Here is a 13,733-nt window from a genome sequence, read left to right as displayed (position 1 = left end):
CCACTCATCTATCCATCTACCCATCCATCCAACTACCCACTTATACATACATCCATCCATCCACCCACCCGTTCCTACATTTAAAATTATTCAATGCCATCCTAGCCTCTAGGATAAAGTGATGATGATGATCCATCATTTCAGAAGCCAGATCTTACCTCAGCGTTTCACAACTGTTACCTCTGAATTCTCACCAACTTCCTCACAAGGGGCTATTCATTAACTCCATTTTACAGAGGAGGAAACTGAGTTTGAATGCGAAGTAATTTGCCTGAAGTCACAGAGTTGATTCCAAAACCTCCTTCTCCTCCCCTCCTTAGGTTGGCTAACAAGGCCTTTTGTGGACTGACTTCACCCACTCCCTAATTGGCCTCACAACTTCTGCTCCAACCATGCTAAACCTCCAGTTGATCCCAAGGTCCCTGGAGCTCTCATCTCTAAATAGGTGGTCCTGGAAGCCTGCAATGCCCTTCATGCTCAGCCCTCCCTGGCTCCTCACCAAGACCCAGGCCTAGCAGACCTCATTTATTCTTCCACCCTCGGCCCCTCTCTCTACTCTGTGAAACCTTCCTTGGCCAGCGCCCTCCCTCCCCCTGGGCCTCCTTCCCCCCCGTGTTCCCACAGCACCTGGTCCCGGTCTCTCCTACTGCCATGCCTCTTCCTACTGCAACTGGTTGCCATGTCTACACTATGGGTTCCTTGAGGACAGGACCCCAGTTTTTCCTTTGGCATCACCAGCACTTTGCACAGTGTGATCCATAAGAATAATAAAAGCAAGCAGGATTTTGTTTCTAATGTTTTCATATGTTGTTATTTAATTTTCTAAATCTGCTTTATTATTATTTCCATTTGGTGGGCCGAGAAGCCAGAGCACAGAGAGGTAAACAATCTGTCCAGGAACATAACAGCCAGCAAGCAGAAGGGCCGAGCTTTGAAGCCAGGCCGCTCAGTGTCAGAGTGGATGCTGTGCAGGACCTCGCCATGATAGGGAGGGGAGAAGGCAGCTTGCTCTGTGAGGACCCCTTGGTCTTCTTCCCTCTCGCTAGCTCCCAGACTGGCTCAGGGCTTGGCCCTCTTTCCTCTTCCATCTGCACGCACACCCTTGGGCATCTCAGCCACATTCGTGGGCTCCAAAGACCACTTAGACACTCACCAATGACTCCCATATCCACCTCACCCCCAAACTCCAGATCGCGGATCTAACTGCCCACCCAACACCTCCACTTGGATGCCCATAGCACCTCACACTCAGCATGTTCAAAACTGAGCTCCTGGTCTGCCACCTGAACGTGCTCCTCTTAAAGTCCTCCCCATCTCAGTTGATGGCAACTCCGTCCTTCTGATTGGTTGGGCCAAAAACCTTGGACCAATCTCTGGCTCCTCTTCCACCCATGCTCACACCCAATCTGTGAGGAAACCTTGTGGGCTCTATCTTTAAGATACGTGCAGACTATGACCTCTTCTCATCACTGCCACCACCACCTGGCCCAAGCCGCCACCCGCAGTCATCTGGATGTGTAACTGCGTCCTCACTGATCTCCTGATGTCCCCCCTTAACCCCCTAATTCCCGTTCCCCACACAGCACACACACCTTTACTTGAGAAGGTGAGTCAAATCAGGGCAGTCCTCTGCTCAGAATCCTCCAGAACTACCCATCTCGGAGTAAAAGCCTAGAATCCACACGGGCCTAAACCCACATGACCCAGCCCTCACCTCTCTGACCTCATCTCCTCCCACTGCCCCTTGCCCACTCTGCTCCAGCCCACGGCCCTCCTCCAGGCTCCTCAAACTTTCCAGGAGATTTGGCACTGGCTCTTTTGTCTGCCCCCAGATGACACCCTCCTGTCTCCCTCCCTCACCTCCTTCAGATGGCCGCTCAAATGACCCATTCCCCTGAACACCCTTCCTCCCTCCCTCCCTATTCTTTTTAAAACTGGAAACTGCTGTTTCTCACACCCGTTATGCACCTCCCTGCCTCACTGTTCCCATAGTCCTTCTCACCACCTGGCCTGCTCTATATTTTACTTATTTATTTTGGTCACAACCCCCCTCACTTGGAATGGAAGATCCATGAAGACAGGGATGTGTCTGTTTTGCTTCCTGCTGTATCCCCAGAATCTAGACCACTGCCGGGCACAGGGCAGGCACACATGGACTATATAGTGAGCGAATTAATTCGTTTTGCTAGCTGCTAGGGAAAGTATACAAGAAGCAAAAGATAAGGTCCCTGCCTCAGGGAGTTTAAACTCTCATTGGGAAGACAAAGCACATACTCAGAGGAGTTAATGATATAAAGAATATGTATGAGTGCCAACTGGTGGTACCAACTGTGGATTTTGTCCAAATTCAGGGAAGGAACAGGTCAGAGCTTGGCCAATCAGAGGTGTGAAAGAAGAGGCAGGAGCTGTACAGAGCCTTGAATAATTCATAGAATTTCCTGTAAGACATTAGTGAATCAGATTATCTGGTTGCCTCTTAGCAAAGCCCTGAAGGAAGGGGACACAGGATGGATATGTTTTGATGGGGGAGGGGAGGAAGCCCTGGCCAGGACTGGGGGCCAGGGGGTGCCGGACAGCCATAGGGCGTCATGGAAGTCAGTGTGGCCGAGGAGAGGCTGGGGTAGCCCCCAACAGCCCCGATCTTGTCCAGTGCTCAAGGCCTTGGGGTGGTCCCCTCCTCAGAGATTCTGTCTGAGGAAAGTCCACCCTCGCCCTGACCCCACCATGACTCCCCTGGGGACTCCTTGTCTGGGCCACACGTGCAGGAAAAACACATGTAAATTCGGATGCCTGGCGTGCTTTTCCTAATCCCCCTGGCACAAATCTGCCCTGTCATTACGCGGATGTCCTTCTGTCCCCACCCACTCTGGCACAGCTTCTGAAGCCCTGATATCTCCAACTCAGCCCCTCCCCAGTGCCCCATGGAGTGCGGGAGTGCAGGCTAAAAACACACAGGGAAAGGGAGGGATTGATCAGGAGGGAAGCATGGCCTCCAGGAGGAGAACTTCAACAAAGTTGGGAAGGAAAACATCCTCCACCTGCAGCTGAGAGAGGGCAGGAGCGATCTGTAGGAGGGACCAGAGCAGAGAGGCAAGCCATGTGGGAGGATAAAAGAGGCAGGGGTGTTCCCGGGAGGTATCAAGAAAACAAGGTCAGTAGATGGGACTTTCAGAGGTTCCTCCTGGCTCTCACATTCCACCCCCTCCGTCCTCAAAGTGTGGGTCCGGAGTAGCAGAATCAACATCTCCTGGGAACGCTGGGCTACATTCCGTACCCCTCCCCAGGAACAACTAAGGGATGGCACCTTGCCCTACTCAGCATTTTATTTCCCATCTGATGCATAGGGGAGCTCCCCGCCTAGCCTGTAAGCTGTCAACAGAATGTTTAGCGTCTCCAATGTCCCCAAGCGCCCCCGCGAAAGCCTCCTTCCATTCCTCTGTGTGTACTCATTAAGACTGAGGCAACCCCTGAACAGGCTATCAGTCGGGAGGGGCGGGAGGGGTGTCTCGAGAAACCATTAACGGATTAAGCAGGAAAGTCCTTATCAGATGGGCTGCAGGTAGACCTGAGGCCAGAAGGAGGCCCGAGGGCCGGGACCCACGACCGGTAAGTTCTGATGGAGGGGGCGCCTCAGGGGGCAGTCCGGGCGGGGGCGCCGGCCAGACGGTGGTCGCGAGCGCCCCTCCAGCCCCTCCCCCGGAACCCGCCTACCCGGCGTCTGCTGTGCGCTCTCGGCGCCCCGCCCCCGCCGCCAGGCCCCGCCCCTTCCCCACCGCCCGGCGAAACTCGCCGCCCCACGTGCGGCCGTCACCCGGCCGCGCCGCCTCGCCCGGGCCTGCCTCCGACCGCAGGCGCGCGCGCGGGGGCGGGATGGTGACGTGCGCTGCGTCCGCGCTTTCCTCCCTTGTGCTGCCCGGCTGCCCCCGCGGCGGCCCCGGACCCCTCCCCGGCCGGTGGCACCCACGCCCGGGGGCCGTACCCCAGCACTCTCCTCATGGGGGGAATCTGCGTTGATTAAAGGAGCCGGACACCGATCACAGGTGCGCGGCTTAGCGTGCGCACCTGGCGCTGTAAGGAGAGCCGAGCTCTCCAGAGGGAGGTGGCGGCGGCGTCGCTTCACCCCACCCCTGACCTCTCCCGAGCGCGTCTCCGTCTCCGCCTGAGGTCTCCGCCTGAGGTCCCGGGAAGGGTTGACTCCCACCTTCCGCCAGCCCGCTGATCTCATCGTCCCACCTCCAGGCGTTTGTACACCAGAATCCCTGTCCCTGTCCGAGTCCTGCCAAGCCCTGCCATTTTCAAGGCTGTGCTTAGACTCCTGCAGAGTTCCCTGCCCATTCCCACCACATCGCTCCTCATCTAAAAGCAGGTGACACCGCAGCAGCCACGACCACGTTAGAAAAACTAGTTTTCCAGTGTGCGGAACACGTTGTAAATTGTTGTATATTTTATATCCAATACCTAATTCTGTCCTTACGACAGTCCAGTGTGTGGTTCAAGGAGTGAAATTAAACACCACCATCACCCTACCCGCTCCAGTCACACACACACACACAGCTGGTCAGTTGGTGGCACATGTACAACCGAGGTCTCCATGGGTTCAACAAAACCTTACAGAGAAGCCATTAGGTGCTGGGTGTCATCTCTACCATCAGGAAGCTCATACCCAACATGCTGAGTGACCTGAAGACAGGAGTCATGTCCTAGACCCCTGCATCTCCCCACCTCAGGGCCAGCCCAGAGGACACTCAGCAGCCCTGAAGACAGTCCCTACTGTGAGCCTTCCATCTGCTGGGAGGCACAAAGCCAGTTTGAGCCTGCACCATGCAGGGCCCAACAGGGAGTCCACCAAGTGGGCAGAGAGAGATGAGCGCAGGTGGGGAGGGGTCTGGCCGGAGGCATGTATTCAGGGCTGCCCTGGACCCTCTGAAGAAGAGATGGTTGAAAACTCTGCTCTACACAGTTGTGGCGGAGGTTGCCGTCCCTGAAATGTCCATGGGGTCTGCACCCCCAGACCTCAGTCTAAGGGAAGAGAGGAAGGCAAATGCATGCAGGGACCAGAGTGGCCCCATTCTGCCCTGGCTGGACTTTGAGATCCAGGTGGGAGTCATAGAAAAGGCAGTGGGGCGGGTCAATGCTGTCTGGAAAGATTAGATAAGGAGGAGGAAGAAAGGACCTAGAAGTGGGTCAGGTGACTATCAGAAGAACCTGAATCAAAACCTGCACCTACCAACATGGCCACTATCACAGAAGCCACAGGAGGGGGAAATCATAGACTGGGAAATGCCTGAGGGACTCTAGTCAGCCCCTCCCAATCTGGCCTGGAAAGTGAGGCATGGAGGGGAAACTGAGCAGCAGGGCACACAACAAGTTAAAGGAACAGCCAGTTCCAGACCCCAGATCTCTGACTCCCAGACCAGGACACTGGCCACCACCCCAAAAATCTAGGCCAGATCCATGGAAGCCCTCTCCCAATGCAGGCCCTGTTGGAATACTGGGATTGGCTGGTGGTGGATGAGGGCCTTAGAATCCCTTTCTCCAAATTCGCAGCAAAGTCCCACCCACTAGGTGGGGGTGGGGAGGAATGTTGGAAGAGGAAACCAGGTTCACTGGCTGGGATGGATCTCTGGCTCGGATCTCTGGCTCATCGGAGAAAAGAAATTCATTTCTGCATCCCTATAAAAACATCCATTTACTTCACCTCTACATATCTTTCTTTATGAAGGATCCACCATGTATCACCAGAGAGCCCAGTATATGGAACTTAAAACAAGCATGAATCAGTAAATGTTTGTTGAATGACTTAATGCAGTCTGATGAAGGCTAAGAGATAGACTCCCTGGACCTAAGGGCAGGCAAGGTAGGCTTCCCCTTCAGAGAGCGTAAGTCTAAAAAGGATAGTAAGCCACACACTCAGTGAACTCCAAGAGTATTTCCAGAGATAATGGAGGTGGTAAAAATGACTAAATTTGGTCCAATAGAAATAAAGAGCAGGGCACTTGGGTGGCTCATTCAGTTGTGTCCGACTTTGGCTCAGGTCATGATCTTACAGTCTGTGAGTTCCAGCCCCGCATCGGGCTCTCTGCTATCATCGCGGAGTCTGCTTTGGGGCCTCTTTCCCCCTCTCTCTCTGCCCCTCCCCTGCTCTCTCTCTCTCTCTCTCTCTCTCTCTCTCTCAAAAATAAATAAACACTTTAAAAACAAAAGAAAGAAAGAAAGAACGATCCTGGGCAAATGTGCAAGTCTTCAGGGCGCTGCCTCTGCCCACAGGCCTGGGGTTTTGGCTTTCAGGATTGGTGGACTCTGGTAAGTCCCAGGGTCTCAACAATGCTGCTCGGTACACAGGGAGATGTATCTGTTAGGCTAAGAAGAGGGATGGAGAGCTGGAGAGACAAGAGGGAAAGCTGAGAAGAGACAGAAAAGTTTAAACAGGGGCTGCCCCGCTGGTCGGCCTTCACCTCACCCACTGGCCTTGCTGGCCCAAGCCTTTCTCCTGCTCTGCATAACCCGGAACTGGACTTGTCCTGTCCTGCTTGACATAGTAACTGAGGCCTTAGGATTCAGCAGGGCAGGCCCTGAGGCCTGGCCTGCCTGGCTCCAGACTGCCGCAGAGCTCTCTGGGAAACAGAGCCGCAAAATCCAGAAAGTGAGACGGTCTATAGCATAACCCACCCTGTCTTGTCAGGAACTCGGTGTCATCGTGGGAAAGAAAGAGGTGGGGGCATAAGAATCAGATGTAACATGTGGACCTTGATTGGATCCTGAATTAAAGAAACCAGTGGTCAAAGACAGACTGAGGACAATGGGGCACATCTGACTACAGACTGGGCATTGGATGCTATTAGGAAATTATTGAAGGGTGTGGTAACAGTACTATGGTTACACAGGAACATACCCTTATTTCTTAGAGATGTGTAATGAAGTATTTAGAGGCGAAAACATGCAATTATGTAATTTACCATAAAATACTTCAGCAAAAAATAGATGCAGCATATATGGCAAAATGTGGGCAATTATCATCTAAGCGGGCTTATGGGTATTCTAAATGGTTCTTTTTACTTTTTTTGAATTATATGTGTGCCTCTGGCTGGAGGTGAGGGACCAAAGTGACAGCCTAAGTGAAGGCCAGGGCCACCCACTGTAAAAGCTCTGTAAAGTCTCCCCGTTGCCAGCAGCAGCAGCAGCATCTCTGAGACACAGACTGAATTCTGCCTTCCGTGACCTAGATCATTCCCGTCACCGGTTTCTAGACTCCCAGCCTGGAGAGGACAGCTCTCCTACAGGCTGGGGGAAGCGGGTGACGGCTGGCTGGCTGAGTAATGGGAGGGATTTGCGAACCAAATATACTGCCCCAGCACCTGCAGCTGCCCCCAGGGCTGAGGTTCATGTTCACTGCCTCTTCTGGCTCTGCCCACCTGATAGCCAAAGAAATACCTACGTTTACACACCACTGTGATCACTGTGCTCCTCTGCTCTGTCCCCTGAGGAGTCCCTCCTGCCTGTCTCCCCAGGTGGAAAGCCCTCTGCAGTGTGTCCCCACCCAGCCCCAGCCCCATGCCCCACCCACACCCTGGGCTCACTGTGTAGTCAAGGCCTAGCCTCATCTCTGTGCCCACAGTCTCCAGTGTGAAAGGCCCCTGCTACGTGAACCAGGGCAAGTCCTTTAGCCTTGCTAAACCAGGGGCCTTCATGCAGGGAACTGTGACTGCAGGGGCTCTGTGCTGGGTACCACTGCCAGCATGACACATTCAGGGGGACTCGGAACTCACACTCAGAGGCCTGAGATGAACTTCCTGGAGGTCTGGGTTCTGCCCACCTCCCCTCTCCCAGACCTCCTTCCCTCCTCTCTCACAGCCCCCACTTCCAGGGAGGAGCCCCCCAGCTCCACATGGGGTGCTTGCGTGGACAACAGGCCCGGGGTGGACTGCAGGGGCTCCATATGCGGGCCCAGGGGCAGTCGAAACCCAGAAAACTTCCCCCTGAGCTGAGAGCAGAGCGCTGGTGTGGCCTCACCCTAAAATCCAGCACATCACCCCACCCCCAACCCAAGCCACTGCCCCACCCACCCCATAGCCCCACTGGGCCAAGTCGGGAGGGGATGCAGGGTCAGGAATGTAGGGCAGGGCAGAGTGTGAGCAAGTGTCTACAGCAGGATTCTTTAAGGCTGAGAGTTGGATGCAGCCTGGGTCCCTGGCGTCCCCGCCCCCACCTCCCCATGGAACCCTGGATTCTGCCCTCAGGCAACCCCTACACAGCCCCTCTCTCCAGTTCATCCCTCCTCTCTCCATCACGGTCACCACGCCCAACTCTGAGGGTGGAAGCTGGTTTTCTCCCCATACCCCCTAGTACAGCACCCCCAAACTTAGGACATGAAGGGGGGGGATAGAGCCCCTGAGGCACAGGGTCACCTTCTCAGTACCTCTACCGCCAGAGAAACAGGCAGAGTTTTGAGAGAGCCTGTGATGTAAAGATGCGCTTTTTCTTTGATCTCAGAATTCCACTTCTGGGAATTCAGCCCGAGAGGAAAACCGGACAAGTGTTAGGGCATGTATGGACTAGGATGTTCAGTGCGGATTGTTTATAAGGGCAAAACTTTAGAAACAACCTGAATGCCCGATACTAGAGTTGCTTGAATAAATGAGGATACATCTTACCGAGGGACACTATGCAGCTATAACAATGGCGTGTGGGCATAAGAAAATACAGCTTAACATACCCACCCCCGTGTAGGACAGGATACAAAGCCACATGTGCGGTTTGACATCATTTTGTAACTTTATTTGTGTAAATAACAGGTTTGAAGATTCACATGCAGAATGTTAATATAAGTCACAGTGGTATCACAGATCATTTTTTTGAGTTTTTCCAGTGTTCTCTGTGGAACATATATATATATTTTAACTTTTTTTTTTAATTTAAATTTATTTATTTTTTTTTATTTTTTTTTTATTTTTTTTAAATTTTTTTTTTCAACGTTTATTTATTTTTGGGACAGAGAGAGACAGAGCATGAACGGGCGAGGGGCAGAGAGAGGGAGACACAGAATCGGAAACAGGCTCCAGGCTCTGAGCCATCAGCCCAGAGCCCGACGCGGGGCTCGAACTCACGGACCGCGAGATCGTGACCTGGCTGAAGTCGGACGCTTAACCGACTGCGCCACCCAGGCGCCCCATATTTATTTATTTTTGAGAGACAGAGGGAGACAGAGCACAAGCAGGGGAGGGGCAGAGAGAGGAGACACAGAATCCGAAGCAGACTCCAGGCTCTGGGTTATCAGCACAGAGCCTGATGTGGGGCTCGAATTCACAAACTGTGAGATCATGACCTGAGCTGAAGTCAGACGCTTAACCGACTGAGCCACCCAGGTGCCCCATATATTATTTTTTTAACAAAAAAATATGTATTTTCAAAAAACGAGTTGCATGCATTGGCCTAGCTGAGGCCCAGACCCTGCCCTGTGCCCCAGGGCATCTCCAGGTGAAAGGAGTCCGGCATCTCCAGTGAAATCACAATTAAATGAAAGCCAAAGGCAGGTCTGAAATCTGCTCCAGGAATGTAGTCTGCACGGGAGGGGCAGTGCCCTCCCCCCTGGAATTACATGTGTCTCAGAGACTTAAGGCTCAAAGGGCCCTTATAAACCATCTCACCCAGCTCCCCATTGTACAGACTGGAACAGGCTGGAACTCTATCGTGGTTACTACTGACTCCCCAGTGACTAGAACAGTGCCTGGCACATAGTAGGTGCTCAATAAAGGTTTGTTAAATGGCTGAAAGAAGTCTGATGAGGGGCGCCTGGGTGGCTCAGTTGGTTAAGCGGCCGACTTTGGCTCAGGTCATGATCTCGAGGTCTGTGAGTTCAAGCCCCGCATCCAGCTCTGTGCTGACAGCTCAGAGCCTGGAGCCTGTTTCAGATTCTGTGTCTCCCTGTCTCTGACACTCCCCTGTTCATGCTCCGTCTCTCTCTGTCTCAAAAATAAATAAAACGTTAAAAAAATTAAAAAAAAAAAAAAGAAGTCTGATGAAGGTGAAGAGATGGGTCCTCTGGACCAGGTAGGCTTCCCTACAGCCTGTCAGTCTAGGAAGGCCCTTAGATCAGGGATCCCCACCCCAGGTAAAATCACTGGGGAGTTTTTAAAAAATCCAACCCTTAGACCCCAGTTGGTCTGACATGGGACTTGGAAGCTGGAAAAAAAAATGTTTTCTTAAAGATCCCAGGGGAGAGGTGTCTGAGTGGCTCAGTTAGTTAAGCAACTGACTTCAGCTCAGGTCATGATCTCGCGGTTCATGGGTTTGAGCCCCGCATCGGCTCTGTGCTGACAGCTCGGAGTCTGGAGCCTGCTTCAGATTCTGTGTCTCCCTCTCTCTCTCTGCCCGTCCCCCATTTGTGCTCTCTCTCTCTCTGTCTCAAAAATAAATAAGATGTAAAGAAAAAAACAATTAAAGATACCAGGGGATTCTCAGGTGCAGAGCACCTTGGAGAACATCAGGCTGAAGGAAACACACTCTGAGAAGGCAGAGTCTTGCCAAAATCAACCAGAGAGTTAGTGACAAAGCAGGAGAACCCTGCCCCTGGGACTACTGATGTAAGGGTCCTGACCCTGGGGACCTGGGGCTTCCTCCATATTTACCTCCATGTTTTCTGGGTGCTGACCTCCAGTGCCCACCCTTCTGGGGAAGTGAATCAGGCTGGAAGGTGGACAGAGAACCCCAAGGGGGGCGTCTTTTGACCCTATTCCCTGTGATCACCCAGCCCTGGGCAATACAGGTTCAGAGGCCCTGAAAGCCCCCAAATGGAACTCCAAGCAAGGAAGGCACTTTGACAAACGTTGGGAGCTCAGTTTCAAGACCCAGTTCACCTGCACTCCCCAACTTACTCCTTGTGGGCCAAGGCCCACCCCTCTGGCCACTCAGAGAGACCTGCAAGGAACTGGATGTCAGACTCTGAGGGGCCCACCCTGCACACTCAGGGCCAGTTCCCCACAGCCACTGGCCAGGAGTCGCATTAAATCCTCCACCTTTCACTGGCCCTGATCAGTCGCTCCAGTCCTGGCCTCTGCTGCCTTCCACCCAGGGTGAGGTGCAAGGCAGTGGTCCTGGCCACACTCTCTTGCCAAGAACAGGCATGGGCCTGCTTTCCCTTCCCTGCCAAGGTCCCGACCTGCTCCAGGATCTGCTGCCCAGACCCCTCCCATCCTCTCAACCTGGAGTTAATGTACAATCTTCACCAGGAGCTCTAATTATTCAGGCAGCTCTAATTAGCTTCCTCCACTTTGCCCTGCCACTGGCCAGAAACTGAAGGCTGCCCCGGACTCCCTCCTCCCCCCCTGCCGCCCCCCCCCCCCCAATCTCCCAGCTGACCAGCTCCTCTGCCCACCAAGGGGGCCCCTGTCTTCAACAAATTCATTTCATCCAGCCCTTACTGGGCACCTCCTGGATATCAAACATTGGACTAGCCTGAGAACTCACTCAAATCACAGACATGGGCACCCACAGCCAGGGTGAAAGCCAAGGGGCCCCTTTCTGGGGCCACCAGAAAGATTCTGGCGAGGATGGGGCAGAGAGAGGATGACTTAAAGCAGTGCAGCTCACACTTTAAGGCACCAAATCCCATGGGGATCAGCAGGCAGATTCCGAGGGACAGGCAGAGGTCAGAGATTCTGTACTTGTAGCAAGCTTCTAGGCGACGCTCCTGCTGCTGTACCAAGGACTATACTTTGAGTAGGGAGGACTTAGCAGTGCTTAGAAATCATTCTCTCATTGACTGAGTTCCAAGAAGGTGAGACACAAGGCTCCCTCTTTCGCCACGGAGGCCCTCCGTGCCCAGTACGGTGCCTGCGGACAGCCTGAGCGGATGAATGGTGTAATGAATTAATCCTGGCAAATTGCCCAGCATTAGATGGCCCTACAGAAAAATCCCCAACTAATCGTGAAGCAACACAATCCCAGAGAGGAGTTTGTGCTAAGCAGTGCAAAGCACAGAGAAAGAAGGGTTAATTCTGCCAGGCTGGGGGAGGAGGAGCTGGACCTCTCAAAAAAGGTCACTTCGCATGAGGTCTTAAGGGTGGGTCAGATTTACCCAGGTGGAGACTGGCTGAAGGGCGGGGGCAACCCAGGAGCAAAGGTAAAGAGACCTAGAGCGTGGGGTAGGTTCCAGGAATCAGGGTAGTATCGTGCACCTAGAACTTCAGAGGGTGTGAATGGGGGAAAAAAAATAGGAAATTAAGTGAGGGTGCCCGAATGCCAAGCTGGGAGGGGGGCATCCATCGGTGGAAAGCCAGGAGCTGTTGGAGGTGTTTGCATAGGGAACAGGCACCCTGGAGTAGAAGTGCTATCGGAGGTCAGCAGGTCCTGCCCCAGGGTCAAAATGGACTGGAGGAAGCGCTCCTGGGGGCAGGAAGGGCCAAGGCAGGAGGGAGCTGTGTTGGGAGGTGACAGATCTGTTTTGAGGGGATGAGGGCTGTGTGGAGGGCAGAAGATCCTTCCCCTGATTCTGACAGATCTCATAGATACTTAAAAACCACTCACTTCGGGGGTGCCTGGGTGGCCCAGTCGGTTAAGCATCCGACTCCTGATTTCAGCTCAGGTCAGGATCTCACAGTTTGTGGGATCAAAGCCCTGGGTCAGGCTCTGTGCTGACAGCTTGGAGCTTGCTTGGGATCCTCTCCCTCTCTCCCCCTCTCTCTGCCTTTGCACTCTCTCTCTCAAAATAAATAAATAAACATTTATTAAAAAAAAAAAGGGGGGGTGCCTTGGTGGCACAGTTGGTTAGGTGGCTGACTTCAGCTCAGGTCATGATATCGCAGTCCATGAGTTCAAGCCCCGCATCCAGCTCTGTGCTGACAGCTCAGAGCCTGGAGCCTGCTTTGGATTCTGTGTGTCTCTCTCTCTGTCTGCTCCTCCCCTGCTTGTGCTCTATCTCTCTCTGTCTCTCAAAAATAAATAAATGTTTAAAAAAAATTTTTTAAACCCCACCCACTTTGTGCTCAGCCCTGAACCAGGCACTAAGCAACAGTGGAGATGATCATTTGCCAAAAGCTCCCAGTGCTGTTCAGACACAAGGTGGGGGGCTTCCATCTGCCCCCAATTCCCCCACATTCTCTCCTCCTTCCCTCAGCATTATGGGAGGTGTTTACTGTGTGCACACTATGTGCAGGCTAGTAGTTTCAAACAGCAGCCCTGGCCAGAGCAGCAGCAAGGGATCCCCCCGGCCCGTGCTCTCTGGGGGAGGCCTGCACAGATGCTGGCCCAGATGTGGTTCCACCCCCATCCTCTGGGGAAAGGAGCAAGAGAAGTCAAATCTAGTGAGGGCGAGGACATGTGGCTGGGGATTCCACATCTGAACGGGGAGGGGAACGAGAGAGGCACCAAGAAGGATAAGGAGAGCAGGTATGCTGGAGTTCCCAGTCAGAATCCTCTGCTGGCAGAGCCAGCCCTCCAAGCCCCAGTCCTGTTGGATTCCCCTTCCTACAGGACTAAAGCCAAACTCCCAAATACCCTGGGAGACATCAAGAGAACCAGGTGACTCCCACTTCCCAGCCTTAGCGGTGAGCCAGGCCAGGTCCAGAGCCAGACCTGGGTTGAGGGCTCCAGGGCTGTCCTCCAAAACCCCCAGAGAGGAGGCACCTTGTGGCTGGCGGGTGTCCTGATGCGTAGGGAGAGCAGAGGAGGGTGCGTTTATCCTAAAGGCAGCCGGGGGGGGGGGGGGGGGGGGGGGGGGTCGAGAAGGGAAAGAAAAA

The 13,733-nt window shown here is 53.5% G+C and overlaps 1 protein-coding gene and 1 long non-coding RNA gene across 4 annotated transcripts in view; one reads left to right on the top strand and one right to left on the bottom strand.

The window, feature by feature from the left end:
• Nucleotides 1–790, top strand: part of LOC121029302 (uncharacterized) — a 3,397-nt gene extending 2,607 nt beyond the window's left edge. The window contains exon 2 of the long non-coding RNA XR_005789668.1: nucleotides 321–790. This is a non-coding gene — a long non-coding RNA (uncharacterized LOC121029302). The remainder of the gene's footprint in view (nucleotides 1–320) is intronic.
• ITPR3 (inositol 1,4,5-trisphosphate receptor type 3) overlaps nucleotides 1–13,733 on the bottom strand; it is a 67,678-nt gene that overhangs the window by 52,502 nt on the left and 1,443 nt on the right. The window lies entirely within an intron of this gene.

This window comes from Herpailurus yagouaroundi, unplaced genomic scaffold, assembly GCF_014898765.1.
Source record: "Herpailurus yagouaroundi ecotype Mexico unplaced genomic scaffold, PumYag 139, whole genome shotgun sequence".
NCBI lineage: Eukaryota > Metazoa > Chordata > Mammalia > Carnivora > Felidae > Herpailurus > Herpailurus yagouaroundi.
This window is presented reverse-complemented; position numbering and strand designations above follow the sequence as displayed.